The sequence below is a fragment of the Triturus cristatus genome, chromosome 6 (genome assembly GCF_964204655.1).
Source record: "Triturus cristatus chromosome 6, aTriCri1.1, whole genome shotgun sequence".
Taxonomy (NCBI): Eukaryota; Metazoa; Chordata; class Amphibia; order Caudata; family Salamandridae; genus Triturus; species Triturus cristatus.
Window position 1 is genome coordinate 1,223,586,206 of NC_140589.1, and position 14,558 is coordinate 1,223,600,763.

Genomic DNA, 14,558 nt, shown 5'->3' on the forward strand with positions numbered 1-14,558 from the left:
TCACACTTGGACTTTGCAGCAGTGATTTTAAGACCGCACCTACTAGGCAGCAAATGCGCTGTTGGTTGCGAGATGTGTTGTTAGCCTACACAGGGCGTTATTGTCAATCTCATTTGCTTGCTTCGGATTCGTTAAGCTTCGTAGGCTTTCCTTTTTTTGTGTGTTTGTCACTCCCCTGAAGCACAGACATCACTTGTGTCTTTCCACTGCTCATTTTTCAGGCACTTTTTTTTGTCAAAGCCCTTTTACAAGAGGGCATTTGTTTTCCAGCTGTCTCCCTGGTGTGCTTCGCTTTAATCATCCACGTTTTGTATAGAATTCTCTGTTGCCTGTCCGCTTTGCACCTGGGCACTCCCTGATGCTACCTCTCCTTTTTGCTTTCTCTCCCCCTTGTTACTTTGTTTACCTCCCCACAATCTCAAATCGTGCTTCCCCCGTCTCTCACCATGTTAATTTCCCCTGCCCCCCTGTTGCTTCCCCTCACCCCTGTGATTCTGCCCCCCCCCCCCCATGTTCCACGTTGCTACCTCTCGTTTGTGTCACTCCTATTGCCCCCTGTACTCTTCCCTCATCTTGCTTCCCCCCAGCCACCGCCTGGCTTCAGCCCACCCAGCAACTGAGCAAATTCCTAGCCCAGATGGCGCGCGCACACGCACACACACACACACACACACACACACACACGCACACACGCACACACGCACGCACACACACACATACATACTTTTTAAAGATCACGTTCCTTTCACGTACAGAGAAATTCAAGTTCAATTCTCAGCTTTTCAGGATGAGTAAATGACCTGCACAACTTTTGGATCAACTTGTCTGGGGAACACATACTGCAGCTCCACTTCTAAAGGGGTACAGTAGTACCAAGAGCCTCGAGACCTACAACCACAGTCTGGAGTGTCACAGTGCAGAAGGTCAGGGGTTCTGCACTATTCCCACCCTCTGACGCTCAACACCAGCTGGGCTCCTGTCCTCCCAGAAGCGCTGCAGGGTGGGCGCTACACAGAAGCAAGGGGCCGCTCCTCCTTTCATCTTCACAAGTTTTACATTTGACGCCATACTTTAAGTGAGCTAACAAAGGGTAGGGTGTTTCTAAAGTGGGTGTGGCCTAAGAAATTAGGGCGTGTCTGAAAAGATGAGAAGTACAATCCTGTGCTTTATACAGCAAGCTGCCGGACCAGCATTTAGGTGCCTCTTTGTGAGTTTTCTGCTACTGCATCCACTCATAGAACACAACAAACGTATGTCTAACACAAGCCAGATCTGATGGCTTTGTGAGTGCTTGTTAGTAGCTTTATATAAATGATTAACCATAATGATTCTGTTGTAAAGAATTCGAATTGGCAATTATAAATGGTACATATGTGACCATCACTCTGTGTGAACTGGAGAGAGGTCAAGGATTAGATGAGCATGTAATCTGAGCACTATTGGGCCCACTGATTCATTGTTTTCGGTCTCTGCTCCAGAGCTCTCAAAACTGTCCCTTTTTGAAAACCCTCCCACAACCCGAACTATCTGGACACCTAAATGCGACTCAACTCACATGTACCACACAAGCATAGGAAAGCGCAATAGCTCACCTTTTAGCGTCAAGCCCCCTTGGCTTTGCTAATAGTTAGCAAAGTCAATTCCAATCTTAATACAAAATTGCACTCAAGCAAAGAGACTTTACAAATGTCAACAAATTCAAAATCTTTAATTACATAGGAAATGCACTGTATGCACGGTAACATTGCTAAGACCAATGAATGGCAAAGCCAATAGCTTCCAAAGGCAAAACATATTTGCTTTGCGAATGCTTATTTCACCTGCAGTTACTCCTTTTTAGGTCTCGCCTGAGCCAGCGCTTTAGCGCTGCTCTCGCGAGAGCTTTTGTAAACGGGGGATTTGGAACTGCAAACTAGTGCTTTTCAGGCCTCCAAATACAGTGCATGTGCGCCGGGCGCGCGCACCATTTGGCAGCCTGCCTGGTCACTTTCGCGGCCGCTTTGATGTTCTCAGTGAGCCGCGCGGCCACTGAGAACATCAAAGCGGCCGCGAAAGTGCTCACCATTTGCCACTCCCTCCCTTATCGGGCTCTAATCTTCTACAGCACGGACATCGCCGAGGGGCATCAGGGTGCGTGTGTAATTTAAAAAAAATAATTGTTGCAAGTGAAAATAGTACAACAGAAGCATTTCCCTTCTGTTGCTGATTCTTTTTAATTTTGGCTTTCCCTCTTTCCGCTTCACGTTAGGTGCCCTCCTCCCACCCTCCAAGCACAAACGCAGCTTTAGGGTTCTCAGCACACGTTTATTTATGAATTGTTATATAGTTGACATATTTTACTTCTCTCTCAGGATGAATTCGAATGCACAGATCCTTTCTAGACTGTGTTCTGAAAGCATATACATTTAAATTGAACTAAGTGGAATACATACATGATATTGAAGATGTATGCATACAATAATTACAGAAACTTTGTAGGAATTAAAGTCCCAGTCTAAAAGAGTATTCTGCTGTACCCATTATTGGCCCTGCACTGTCTTCATTAACTGCAATCTCCAGCCTAAGCATGAGCAGACTGCCTGAAGCATTCGACTGAGCATCTGCCGTAACTTAATTGCTAGTGGGTAGGTGCACTATAACCAGCAAAACATCCTTCTCGCACAAGGAGCCCTTTGTCATCGACAACGCTCTCAATCATTAACCTCTTTCACCGCCAACCCCATTCAAAACTTTTGTTTAGAGCAGTTCACTGTTCGTTCTAAATACAATCAAAGACATGATTAGCCCCATTTACTGCACTGCACCCAGGCAAAATCTGTAGCCATGTAGAGCTTCATCTTAAAAAAGCCTTGGCAAAGCTAATACGTCTCGCCTACGAGAGGTATTGGCTTTGACAATATTTAGTAGTAGACATGCTGTACAACAGCACGGATGCTTTGTAGTGTGGCAAGAACTTATTTTAAAAACGTGCTACGGCACCGCTAGGTGCTAATGATTTTCTTTTTTAACCAATGCGGGATGCATCATAGGCCTTTTTTATTATTATTTTTTAGCAATGCTGCCCCGCAGCCATACTGCTATACAGCCTGGCTACAAATCGGCAATACCCAAAGTGTGCAACATGAACAAAAGGCAACGTGAATAGTCTGAAAGGCAAGACCTATTTGGCTTAGCCAATGCTTGCTAAGTCGTCACAATCCCTCCGTGATTCTGAGGAAATCCGTTAATTTCCCCATGCGTGGAAAAAAAATGACATGTGGGAGAAAATCACAAAGAAAGCAATTGTGCCCAGGTCTATGTCTTAGGCAAAAGACATTTTAAAGTACATAACACTTGTTGTCACAATAAAAGCAGATAACATCCGTTGTCAAAATAAACACCCATTTCATAGGCAACAAGCATTTGCAATGCAATAGGTCTCGCAGTTACACAAGTTAAAGCTATTGGCATTGTAAATGACAATGCCAATAGGCATTGTTATTTGCAATGTCAATAGCTCAAACTCGCGTAAATGCGAGACCTAATGCATTGCAAATGCTTGTTCCAGGTGGGATCTGCCACTGGATAAAACAATTTGTGGTCCCCTCAATCCCCCTCCCAAATACCTAGCCCTCCCCCTTTTGACACCTCCATCACCACAGGCCTACAGGACTAGCCATAAGCATACTCATCACTCTGAGTCACCTCTTCTGACCCTGTAACTAACATTCATCCCCTTCCTTCCACCTCCTCCTCCTCCTCTTGCAGCCTTTTAGCAACTCCCTTTTTATTGATTTTATCCTGCCACTTCATCATTATACGCAGCAGACGTAACACATTACGGAGTTCATACAGATGACCAAATACATACCCTTCCCAAATTTAAGGACCATGTCCCCAGAGCGTGAACACAAGATATACAGATATAATTACTAAGCAACTATCAATTGACGTATCACAGCCCTTACAGTTTCTCATTTTAGATCTTAAAGTGCATATGTTTAGTCTATAGCCCAGAGCCATTCTATTTCATAGCTGATAGCAAAACGTGCAGGTGCTTACGCCAGTAAGGTACAGAACAAGCCATATCTTAAACATGTCAAAACATAAATAGGCTCTGCCTATATTTCTAAACACCTCATAAGTTATAAAGTGCAGATGCATAACAACATTGGAATTTTATAGGGTAGCAGCATATCTGTAAACATTGTTATAAAGATAAAGTGTAAATGCATAATCGCAGTAATATGTTGGTAACTTTAAGGATTGTCAACAGAGATTACAAACTAAAACAACAAACCGTTATATATAAAGTGCAAGTGCATAATAATGGGGATATGATCCTAGAGTAGCAGAATATCTGTAAACATTGCTATAAAGTGTAGATGCATAGCCGCAGTAAAATATTCGTATGCTAACAGCATAACTGTAAACATTATCAATCTAAAATATCAAACAGGCCTATGGGGTCCTAAGCGACCTAAAAACCCAGATCTACCATCCAGTTATCTACCTCTATTTCCTTCCACCTTAATTTCTTCATTGCCCAGTCACACCTCCCATCCCGTCAGTGGCAGACTATAAGATCCTGGCTCCCCCCAACAGCTTCTTGTGCCCCTTGCACTTATAAAAGTTTGTTTCCATATTGTATACCGCTAAAACTCAAGACCTAAAAATTAAAAATTCCGGGGGCTTTGGAATTAGCCACTCTGATGCAACGCAAAGCTGAACCACTGCTGTAGCAATAAATGATAAATATGCCACTTTCCTTGATACATCGTTGCCTCCGAGCCATCACCCCCAAAATCATTGACACAGGAGTGATCTGGACCTGCCCTTCAATGATTGATCCGGTAAAGCTCCCTATGTCTCGCATCAAAGAATCCAATTTGGGACAAGAAAAAAAAATATGAACAATGTCGGCCTGCTCCGACCCACACCGATTGCAGTTGCCACTAGACATACCACCACATTTAGCCACCTTAGCCGGGGTGTAGTAGAAGTTGAATATTGTCTTAAAATGTTGACTTCTCAAACCAGCCATTAACAGCACCTTGCTACCTAAATCCAGTGATAAAGGCACTCTATACCAAGTCTAGCTTCCTATTTAGTATTTTGCACTTCCAAATCGTCAAGTAGGTCTTGTTTAACCCTGGGAGTAGTTTGCGAAGTAGCACTACGCGAAGCTACGCAAAGTGCACTTCGCACTACTCAAGCGTAACACTTCGCGATCTGCGTAGTACCCTGTTCGCACTGTGCAAGATGTCGTTTTCAATGATTGCACAGTGCGGACAAGCAACCGGCACTGTGCAATCATTGAAAACGGCATCTTGCACAGTGCGAGCTGTCGTTTTCTGCCACTCGAGTAGATTTTTACCCGAGCAGCAGCTTTCTCAACGCGGACTGGTAGTTTCTCATCGGGAGCGGGCGCGAGCATACACGACCACTCGCAATGAGAAACCTGACCTCCTCGCGTTGAGAATCTCGCCGGGAGGTTTATTTTCCACGCTCGCGATCGCCAACTTGATGTTGCTGATCGCGAACGAGGAAAAAGTCTTGCCGGGATGTCATTTTGCTTGCTCGCGGTCGCCAACTTGACATTGAGGACCGCGAGCAAGCAAAAAATGACCGCTGCACTACGCAACACTACGCTACGCGTGTTCGCACTGTGCTACGTGCAATTCGCGTAGTGCAAAGTAGCGCAAACTACGCGAGCGTAGCATAGTGCTTTGCCCAGGCTTAGTCTTGTTCAGAAGATTACAGATTGAGCCGATTCTATCCCTCTGCCTCACAGCCTCAACTACGGGTATCTTAACCATTAAAAATGGTTCCCTTATTCTCTTGTTGCTAAAATCTCAAATCTGAAATTATTATTATTTTTTTAAAATCACCTTTAATCAAACCAAAGATCTCCTGCAACTCACTGAAAAAATGGAGTTGGCCTTCCCGATGTAGGTCGCCCAGCACAATGATTACTTTTTGTACCAATCTATTTACAATTTCATCTTGAAACACGGATAGAAGGCCTGACAAGGCTAACAAACGTGTATAGAAATTGAGCTTGGTTATGCCACATCTCCGCTTTATTGGTCGCCAAACTTTATATGCTGCCCTTAAAATCTCAAATTTGTTTTTCTTAGAATAGCTGGGTTTCACATTTTCTAAAAGACAGCCATTGGCCTCACTCCTCAAAATCAACTCATAGATTGTTTGAGTTTCCGCCAGATTTTTTCCTTCCGCCCACCCATAATTAAAGCCCCATATGTTGTACCATACAGGCCCAGTAATGCATTGTAAACTTAGGGACTGTCCATCCACCTCGCAATTTGGGCAGAACCATATATTTGGCTGCCTATATCCCACAAAAAGCTAAAACAAGTGCTTTCCAATTTAGTCAACCAAAATGTGTTAAATTCCAGAGGAACAGCCCTAAAAATATACAACACCTTTGGTAAAATATTCATTAGGTCTCGCCTGAGCCAGCGCGCATGTGCTGCCCTGCAAGGCTTCTTGTAAGGGCTTTTAACTCTGAGCACACGCTTGTGCTTTTTTTTTGCGCACACGCTATTGGCATTTGCATGCGTCTTTCTAAGACCAAAGGCGGGTGCATGTCCTGCCTTCTTTCTCCCCTGGCCTAGGGAGCTCGGGAGCGAGCAGCAGCGTGGCCGGGTGCGAGCTGCATACCTCGCATTCTTCGTAGTGCGCACGCACCGCCCTGGTTTCAGAAGCGGCTGTTTGGGCGCCGTAGGTAGTTCAGAAGGGAAACTACGAAAACAGTGGACTTCAGCAATTTACAGGCTGGAGCGGTGGTTGCTGTCCATCTCTGCACTGGGAGAGGCTGGCGTCACTCCTACCACAGCCAAGATAATGTATTATCAGACAAGTGCAGGCCTCCATGAATGGCGCCCGCAGGAGGGCCCACCAGATATCATTCAAAACGAATTTCGAATGCTCCGTGCCCCTTCCGAGTAGGGTGCTCAGAGCCACAGTCGGGCCAGAGTGTACTTTAGTTCGCAAGCTCATAGCATGCCATCTCTGACGTGAGTGCCAGGTTCCCGTACAACAGACTGAAAGTAACAACATCCTAGAGCTCAGCTTGTGGTTCATGGGCCACACAGTCCAACACGCTATCTAAGGAAGTGGGCTACACTCCATGAGTGAAACAAGCCACAGTGCATTTCATCGAGGTAGGCCACTGAGATCCATTTGCTGAGGAGGTAACAAGTAGTATGTAGTGGTTTATCAAGTTATTTAAAAAAATAAAACAAAGAAAAACTGCTCCTGTTGACCAAAGCCTGAACACTGCATGGTTACCAACCACAGAACAACTCAATTACTATTTCAACGCTACACCAATCACTTCTACTATTAACCCTTCATACGCCTTTTATGCAAACTACTGTACGCTCATTTACATTTCATAATGTCCCTGGTTTGCAGAGTCTAGCAAGCATTTCCCTTATCAAAAACAATAGCAATGGAGACAAACTTTCTTTTTACTCATAGAAGCTTCTTACATGCTTCATTTCCAACCTACATCAACCCCTCACGAAGAAACTCACTCTACATCAATCAAAGTCCTACGCCCATCCGTTCAGTGCCTTTACAAACCAGCTAAACATTTAGAACCACCCATGCTACAGTTGCCTATATGAGCACTAATCCTCCAAGCTACCACTGCCTCACTGACTCAAACCCACGTCTCCAAGCTGCACAGACGGTTCACTGCTATCCCGCTATTGTGCCACATTCGCATACAAAGCCCTACCCACACGCGTCCCTTCTACAACCAATGCAATCGAGCCAGACTGTACTTTCCTCACAAATTTAACACTTCATCTGCCCCCTTGTGATTTTTACAACCCCTTCACACACAACCTCTTGAGTATACAGTACATGTTTTTCTCTACCTCGCTCTAAAACGTACAGCTCATACCTCTGCCCTACACAAACACAGCTCACCCACCACGCACTCTCAAACGGATCCCTCTCTTCACCCCTTACTCTGCCCACTTCTACCAAGTGAAATATTCCTTCACTATATACAGCACCTACAAGTGACCAACCTCAATTATATGACCATTCTTTAACCCATGCCTGTCTCTCGCCCCCTTCTCACACACACACCGACGAGGTTGCCCCTCTACGGTACCCCATGTACCTACCCTCGTGGTCTCCTCAACCCTATAAGACTGCACACGCTTCGCCCCCTACACTGCAGCTGCCGCGTGCGCCTCCCGGGTCATTTATAGCCAGCGCTGGGATACTCGGAGAGCACCATCCTGCAGCGGGGTGAGTCTACTGATTAACAGGGTGAACCATTCACCGAAGGGGGAGTGGAGGATGAAACGTCCTTCGGTAACTAGTGCTAATCCCCCTTGATAAAGCCGATGTAAAAAATACACCGGAGCTGTTTCAGCTATAGGCAGACGCAGCGGCTGTGGGTGGCATCCCCTAATGGTGTGGTTCGCGGTCGCGGGGTCCCTGGGGGAGCCTTTTGGCTTGTGCCCGCTCTGGAGGGACCTCGCCCCTCCCTTGCCCCAGCACCGGAACTCCGGGCCCTCTACCGGAGCCCCTCCCATCTCTTTCTCTATTTCCTATCTTTCTCTTCCTTCTTTTCGCTTATGTTTTGTGGGGTGGGGCGGGTGGGATTGTGGGGAGTTGGGGGGGGGGGGGGGGGTGTTATAAATTGGTTTTACAGCTTCATGACACAGTGTCAGCGGGTGGTTTGGCCTGAGCTTTTTTGAGTACTTGCCGGCGTAGGACGGTTAGAACCCGATTAATGCCCAATGGGGGTCTCCGGGGTATAAGTCCCGGGCCTGCATCCTCTCCCTACTTTAGCTTCTCTGTACCCCTCCATTAGCGTGAGTTTTTATGGGGGAGGCTCGCCTCTTCGGGGTCTGTTTAGGGTCGGTACTCTGATGTTGTATCCACGATTGCTTGCCGGTCCACTCGGCTACGAGACACATGTCCTGATCTGTATGGTTTGTTATGCCTTTTTTTGAAGCTAATAAAAACAATTTTGACAAAAAAAAAAAAATACACCGGCAGATGGAAAACTAGAAGGAGAGAACCCCCCCCCCCCTCCTCGGGAGATGGTATCTTCCGTCTCGGGAGTGCAGGTGCATGAACGAGATGTGCAATATGGGGTACGAGTTGCGCAGGGTGCAAACTACGCATGCAGACTTTGGGGTTTCCCCAGAAGAGACAGAAAGAAAGTGAGAAAGTGAGAGAGAACAAGCATTGACAAAGTCAATATGTGCGGTATTTGGGACCTTATGAGTTTTTAGCCATGCAGCACATTTTCCTGGGTGCTACAACATCTTCTGTTATTTCACATGCCAATGGTGACGCGACGATGCTTTGATATATAAAGACCTCCTCCGAAGCACAATCTTAAGCAGTAGCTTGCTGACCTTACAAATCAAGTTTGACCCCCCTAGTTACAACTTAGCTAAGAAATGGTAGAACAAAGGGTCTGAGAAAATCTGGCAGGGCTGGGTAAGGTTCAATCCCACTGAAATGGAACACTGTGCACTGCACAAGGGGCACATGGCATGCCAAAGGCCTGCAAAGGTAAACAGCGACCACCGAAAGACATGCTAAACCCAGGAAACTTCCCTAAACGCATGTTAATAGTCTCTGGCCAAGACACCTGCTGGGTGCAAGGGCTTGCCAGCCTGGTCTGTAAAAGAGTAGCTCTATGGGATAACATGCCCATGACCGGGTAGTGTGAGTGAGACAGACAGTGCATGTTTATTTTCTTTTTTTTGGCGTGGGGGCTTGGGCGTGGATGTTCTTTGTGGAGGAAAAAACTATTTTCAGTTCTACTCGCACATCCCATACCACAATTTTCATGTATTGAAGAAACCCGTGACCGAGATGGGTGCTCTGTGGGCAAAAACGTCATTGCTGTGTGTCACGTTACTTATCACAACTGGGACATGTAAAAAGCTGGGTAGTAAAACACACAACGAGCACTGACAGGTTTGCATTTGAAGAGCAGAATAGGCTCATCACGGAGAGCTCTCTCTTAGTGCCGCTCCATATTGAAAAGCAGAGTCTCAGCCAGATCAAAGTAATCGCATGCCGAGCTGAGCTTAGGTTGTGAAATGCGAGGTCGCTGCTCAGCGAACACCAGCTTTTCTTAAGGGCGTGGAAGGGGCAGGTAACAGAGAGCAACGTAAGGGAGAGACGTGCATGAGCAATTTAGTGCAATAACAAATGCACTCTCTATGAGTCTTCAATAGAGCGAGGATATGACATACAGAGCTGCTGACTTAGGAACTGGAAAATAACTTGTTTTATACAGCGCTTCAAATCAAAGACGTGATGTCTCCAAGCGCTGTAAACAATAGGTGTTCCTTAACTCCAACTGTATGGCAGCTTATAGCTTCCCTATATAAGGACAAACGGCAGAGAAGGCCTTTTGCGGGATTCGAAGTCTTTACCTTCAGGTAACAGTAGATATCAGTGATGAGCGTTAAAATCTCGATCATTCTGCTGATAGTCGTGTGGTTTATGGCCTTTGAAAACAGCGCGCACCTGGATATAAATTCAAGCATTGGCGTAGCCAATAGGTCTCGCCTTTGGGACCTTATAAGTGTTTAGCTATGCAACAGTTGCATAACTAAATACTTATAAGGTCCCAAAAGCGAGACCTATTGGCTATGCAAAGCGGTCGTGCGGCCGCGTAAGTGAAAGTGATCCGCGATCACGATCAAACATCAAAGCGGCCGTGCGGCCACGAAAGTGAAAGTAATCGCGGTAAAGCGCGGCCGCGCACATGCACTGTAGCTCCAGGCTGGCCTGGTAGCACTTTTTGGAGCCCTCTCAATAAGTCTCGCCAGACCAGCGCATGCGCTGGGTCAGTCGACACCTAAAAAGCGCAGAAATAATCGACTATGTGGCGGAATCATTCGAAATGCTACTGAAACAAAAAACCAGTGGATGTGTTCTCATTTTCATAAGGTACCAAGAATGGCAACCGAAGGCTCTGTGCAGAAATAACTCATAGTAAAGGCCCTATTGTCAAGAAAACATGAAGGAAATTTGGGGAAAGCAAGATAATTTTAACGTCTTGGTCCAAATCCCCGCATCTGTCTCACACATTAATAAAGCCATGATCTTTGATCAAATGCTGCAGTGCTCTAAATACAACCAGCTTCCTCTCTGTGTACGACTGAATTCCTGATTGATCAATCTTCACGTCTGGCTGGATATTAAAATCCCCACATATAATGAGAGGGAAAGGCCATGAAGCCAATTCTGTATTCAGATAATCATAAATGCCAGCCTCATCCACATTGAAGCCATAAACTGAGCACAGCCTAAACCAACCACTGCCAGCTCCGCATTCTAAAATGACCATCAGCCAAGCTTATCTAAAGCATTATGACCAACAGAGCACCTAAATATGTTTGAAAGAATACCTTCCTCTCTAGATGTCAAGCCTTGCCATGTGCAGGCCAAGAGTGAGAAGCCAAGATCCTTTAAGAGTTCCCGTTTATTCCAAGGGGTATCCTGAATACATACAAAATCAGGCTTCATCACCCTCAGATCCAATGCCACCGACTCCCTTTTCGCCCTAGCGTTGAGACCACAAGCATTATTTGTACAAATTCATTGCTTATGATCAGTCATTCAGTTTTCCACTAAGGCATCTCTCAAGCCATCCAGCTGCACCCCATCTACCTGCCTCATATTAAACAAATAGGGCATCAGCAATAGAGAAGTACCATGAAAGAAAGCTACACAATTATCTCTGCTTCTGCCTTTCTTCTTTAGGTTGTTATGTCTGCTTTGCCAACCGCAGGTGATCCTCGCCCCCTTCAGTCATCTTCCTCCAACCCCCCACAAGCGCCCTAACCCGACCTACCCCCTCCTCTCCTTACTCCCCCGCCACCTACTGGAAGCCGTTGACTGACCGGTCTGTTGATGGTGGTATACCCTCCTTCCATCCCTAGACCCAGCTAGCAATCTCAAACAATCTATGCGGCACCCTTAGCCTATGTTAAGCTAGCACAAACCAGCCAAACAATAAATTATGTATTACCATAAAAAATCATCATACATAACGTACAAGCGCATGTACAATCAGTCAAACAGCATCACATAGAGACTCATAAAACCATACTGATAGCTAAGCCAGACCAGAGTAACCTAGCCCAGGGATGTGAAATTCCTATAGCCCGACGCCCAGGACATTGTTTGGGGTCAACAAGTGTTTGTGTGTATTTTGTACCTGAAAAAACAATGTATGTAGATCTGCAGAAACATGGCAACATAAGGGGATTGCAAGTATTCAAACACTGCTATGGTATTAGCTCAGGCATAATCAAAGAGGCTATATAAGAGCTCCTATATAATGAGATTGCTGCCATAATTTGTCACCGCACTACATGACACCAAAGGGACAAGTGTATCTTGTTACAGGACAAGTAGATTAATGAAGTAACCTACCCCATGGGCAAGTAGATATTTTATTAAATTCCACACCCCTGTGATTTCCGTAGATTTACATACTGGGGCTGAAGGTAGTGATAAGCAATAGTTCCAGGGTTAGAATGTCCTTTTGAGTCTGTGCAAACCTACTAACTTGCATATTTTTTAAGGGTTTTCAACAACTCTTCGCTCATCTTTTCCCATACTGAGAAATGTTGGAAATTTACTCCTGACAATGGCAGACGTAAACCTTCTTCCCGAGTTGGGGATAAAAGTGGTTGGAGATAAAGTGATCAAACACTCAGATTTTCACATGAGCAAATCTACTAATGCATATTTGCTCATGCTAATATGCAGTTCACAAATATTTTTTAGGACTACTATTCCTTGTCCTACTTCTGTAAATTCTGGTGAATTCCCGAAAGCTGTATAGCTGTGCTTAATGCAAGGTCATATACCATGTGTGCACTTTTGAAACTTTCTTTAATAATTGGCCCCTAATTTGGTCTGGGGTTGACTATGACCTTTTGGGTTTATTAAAAGACTATCTCTCTCTCTCTCTCTCTCTCTCTCTGTATTGGCTGGCTTCACTGCGAGTGACAGCATTCTGCTCTTTCACAAGGAGCATATCGGCACACAAAGAAGTTTTGTTCAGTGCCAGTAACTACTGTGGCAGTGTGTGCTTTTTGAGACCAAAAACAATTTTTGCTTTTGCCAATGTTTGTTATAATGGTGAAGGCCCGGCAGCTCCCATACCAATAAGGTTTGACAAATCTATGCCAAAACAATTCACACATTGACAAAACTGAAAAGCTGACCACCAATTTCAGACCTACTTGCTTTGACAATGCTTGTTTATTTTGGTTTACCGTAATCTTATTGAAACTGGTTACACTGATTTTCCATTATTAATATTTTTGGGAAATACTAGCATGCATCAACACCTGTTACTAAATGATGCTGAAAAGGAATGGGACCTGACATTTTACAGTAGTTTAGCAAAATGTTTTTTTCCTGCTTTCATTTTTTATGAACATTTTATTTTGAAAGCAAGGTATCCTCACTCTTGCTTTCAAGCTTCTACAAATATTTCAATCAAACCATAGCGCATTCTGGGAGCATTATACATAGCCTCGTATTGGTAAACTTTGAAAACGTGTGTACACATTTTTATACTGGAACCACTGTCCGTATTTCAGTCAGACCTTACAACATTTACTTAGAGCGCTCACGCTAATAATAAAGGCTTTCAATTAATGAACCATGATTACAAGTTTGACCAGCATTAACATATGGACAAAAATATTACCTTAACTGAAGACGGTGCCCTTCCCTGATCCATAATGGGGTACTGCAAACTGTCAGCCAAAGGGTTTGTGTTGCAGGGGGTTGGGCCTACTTGTCCCAAGGACAAATACACATGAAAACGTGTTGCCCTTGACCCCAAACACTATGTCCTGGGTGTCAGGTTATAGGAATTCCACATCCCTGAAATCGGTGCACAGCTTCAAAACAGGTAATTCCGGTATAACATCTCATCAGCCATATTCTGTAAAAGGTACCATCAATTCCTTACCTCTCAAAAACAACCTCTTTAATATTGATGTAATTTAACACAATGAAAACAAGCAAAACCTGGTGTGAGAATAAGGCCTGAATTAATCAGAACCACTCAGAGTTGCTCTGCGTGGAACTACATTCTATTATGTTGCAGTTTTTTAAAACCAAATTTGTCTTGGTTCCATCCCAAAGGATCACTTAAACGCACAATGCTGGTCCATGTACCTCCCATTTGAACATGGCGCTAGATAATCTGGAATTGCTTATGTTCCCATATGGAGGGGCCATATTCCTGCAATCTCAGCAGGACTGTTCGTATTGGAGCAGGACCAAGGAGGATTTGTATATGGCTGGTCCCCGTCTAGAGTGGAATTAAGGGCAAAACATTTAACTGGAATATAGTCCAAAGTATTTACCAGTGGCTGAGATGAATTCAAGCATTTCATCTATCAACTCCCCCACAAATACGCCCAGCTTGACCCTCCCCAATCCGCTTGACCCGTCCAAAGCACCCCCCCCCTCCCCACCCCCCACTGCTCGGAGTTCGACAGATTCACCCAGGTGTGATCCCTTTG

General features: G+C 44.9%; 1 protein-coding gene across 2 annotated transcripts in view; it reads right to left on the reverse strand.

The window, feature by feature from the left end:
• REV3L (REV3 like, DNA directed polymerase zeta catalytic subunit) overlaps positions 1-14,558 on the reverse strand; it is a 1,079,635-nt gene that overhangs the window by 795,161 nt on the left and 269,916 nt on the right. The gene's annotated exons all lie outside the window — the stretch shown is intronic.